Genomic DNA, 2,668 nt, shown 5'->3' on the forward strand with positions numbered 1-2,668 from the left:
ATAAGGCTTTTGTAGAACATGATTCCCCAATGTGGCATGGAATTGAAAAACTCCCTGGATCCTTGAGCTTTGGGGGAAGTTTCCTTTGAAGGATAGCACTACATTCTTTTGTCAAAGCTACAGTCTCATGGTCTTCAAGTTTCCTCTTGTTTGAGAGAATTTCTTTCAAGAATTTTGCATAAGAGGGCATTTGTGAAAGAGCATCAACAAACGGCACATTTATGTAAAGTTTCTTCAAAACCTCTAAGAACTTCCCAAATTGCTTATCAAGCTTGGCTTTTTGAAATCTTTGTGGAAAGGGAAGTTGTGGCTTGTAGGGCTCAGGAGGTATATACTTCTCTTCCCTCTCTTCAATTTTCTCTTTACATTTTTCTGCACTCTCTTTTTTTTCACTCTCATCAGTTTCTTTCTCATTTTCTCTCTTCTCACTGTTTTCACTCTTCTCATCATTTATAACTTTCCCACTTCTTAAAGTAATAGCTTGACATTGCTCTCTTGGGTTTTCTGGTTGACTTGGTAGTTTTCCAAAAGACTTGGCACCTGAGGAAGATGCTTGTTGTGCAATCTGATTTTCCAGCATTCTGTTATGTGTTTGCATATGTTCTAGCCTTGCTTTCATCTCTCTCATCTCCTCATCATGCTTATTTTGATTAGCAAGAATCTGTTGCAATAAAGCTTCTGTGGTGGAATTTTGTTCTTGCTGTTTTGGAGGAGGATTCATATTTTTCTGCTGAAAATTAGGCAATGGTTGCCTATTTTGCTGATATGAAACTCCTTGTTGCTGTTGTGGTTGAAAATTCTGATTTGGAACTTGACTTTGCTTATTTCCCCATGAAAAGTTGGGATGATTCCTCCAAGTTGGATTGTAAGTTTGAGAGTAAGGATTCCCCATTTGCTTGTTTCCATAATTACCAACATATGCTGCTTGCTCTCCATAATCTACTCCACAGCTGGTAGTTTCCTCTGCATAAGCCACTTGTTGTGAACTTCCAGATGATGATGTTGAACTAACCAACATACTCAAGTCTTCCATCTTCTTAGCAAGGACATTTGTAAGTGCATCAAACTTTGCATTAATCATGTTGAATGGATCAAGATCATACATTCCAGCAGCTTGCCTTTTTTGAGTTGGAGCTGGTCCTCTTGGACTACTCCAAAGATGAGTATTCTTTGCAATTTTCTCCAATAGCTCATAAGCTTCATCTTCATGCTTCATAATAAATTCTCCTCCTGTTTGAGCATCAATAATCCCTCTAATTGCAGGAGTGACATTGGTGTAAAAATTCTGGTTTATCATCCATTTCGGAATGGCATGATGTGGGCATTGTCTCTCTAATTCCTTCCATCTCATCCATGACTCATATAGAGTTTCATCTTCTCTTGGTCCAAAGTCGTCATTTGATTCCTCAGTTCTTGAGTTTTTTCAGGTGGAAAATATTGTGCAAGAAATGCATCAGTGAGTTGCTCCCAATTTGTAATGGAGTTGTGAGGTAAAGAATCAAGCCAATCCAATGCTCTATCTTTCAAAGAGAACGGGAATAGCTTCAATCTTGCTGCATCATTAGACACTCCAGGTTGTTTTTGCATGTCGCAAATCATAGCAAACTTCTTCAGATGTGTATGAGGATTTTCTGAAGGATGACCTCCGAATTGAGAATTCTGAATCATTTGAAGAACTCCAAAATCCATCTTATAACTATTTGCATCAATCCTTGGTCTTGCTATGCTCTCTCTCAAGTCATCAAAATGAGGAAAAGCATGATCCATCATACTTCCCCTAGGCACATTAGCATTTACAACCTCTTCACCTTGGGCTGCATTTTCATTGTTTCGATCATTTCCAATATTACCACCAATTCTAATTCTTTCATCAGCCATGTCTGCTTCTAATTCAATTTCTCTCAAAGCTTCTTTTCTTTTTTTGGTTTCTTTCTTGTTGGCCTTACAAAATTTCTCAATTTCAGGATTAAACAGTAAGGATGTGTCACTTGTGCTTCTAGCTCTTCTCATAAAAGATTAAAAGTACCTGAAAAAGAACAAACAAACACAAAATGAAAAGATAACAAAAATAAAACTATAAACAACTAAAATAATCAAGAATTCAATCTTAAATAAACAACTCCCCAGCAACGGCGCCAAAAACTTGATGTGGCCCAACCGCAAGTGCACGGGTCGTACAAGTAATACAGTAAAGATATCGTTCCCACGAGGAGTTGTGTTAATGATTGAATTTTTGATATAAAAAGTTGACTAAATTGAACTATTCTTGAAATTAAGGTAACAAATTGATGGGTATTTGAGTATAAAATCTATATGAGCAAAATTAATAATCTATCCAACAATGTATTAATTAAACTAAAATTGCATCAAATTGAAAGAAGCAAGTTGAAATATGGCAAAATTTTAAAATGGCAAGCAATTAAATTCAATTGAAAATTAGCAATGATAAAAAGGTGATTCCGGAGTTCGGGATTTCATATTCGAGCTATTTTGGGATTTTAAATTGGTTATCCAATCTTATGAAACTTATGGGTTTTAAGGAGATTAATTCTTAAATCCTTTGAATTCCCTTTCGAGTGAGACAAAGAGTGCCTTAATCAATCTAATCCTACTTTCGTGGAGTTAGAATTAATTAAGACCCATTAAGTTCTTTAATTAATCTGTGAAT

At 35.9% G+C, this 2,668-nt stretch overlaps 1 non-coding gene across 1 annotated transcript; it reads left to right on the plus strand.

Annotated features, from left to right (window-relative positions):
- The first annotated feature begins 1,307 nt into the window (after nt 1-1,307).
- On the plus strand, nt 1,308-1,413 carry LOC131178217 (small nucleolar RNA R71). Its single transcript, XR_009147350.1, has one exon. It is a non-coding gene; the product is annotated as a small nucleolar RNA R71 (small nucleolar RNA).
- The last annotated feature ends 1,255 nt before the right edge of the window (nt 1,414-2,668 follow it).

This window comes from Hevea brasiliensis, chromosome 2, assembly GCF_030052815.1.
Source record: "Hevea brasiliensis isolate MT/VB/25A 57/8 chromosome 2, ASM3005281v1, whole genome shotgun sequence".
NCBI lineage: Eukaryota > Viridiplantae > Streptophyta > Magnoliopsida > Malpighiales > Euphorbiaceae > Hevea > Hevea brasiliensis.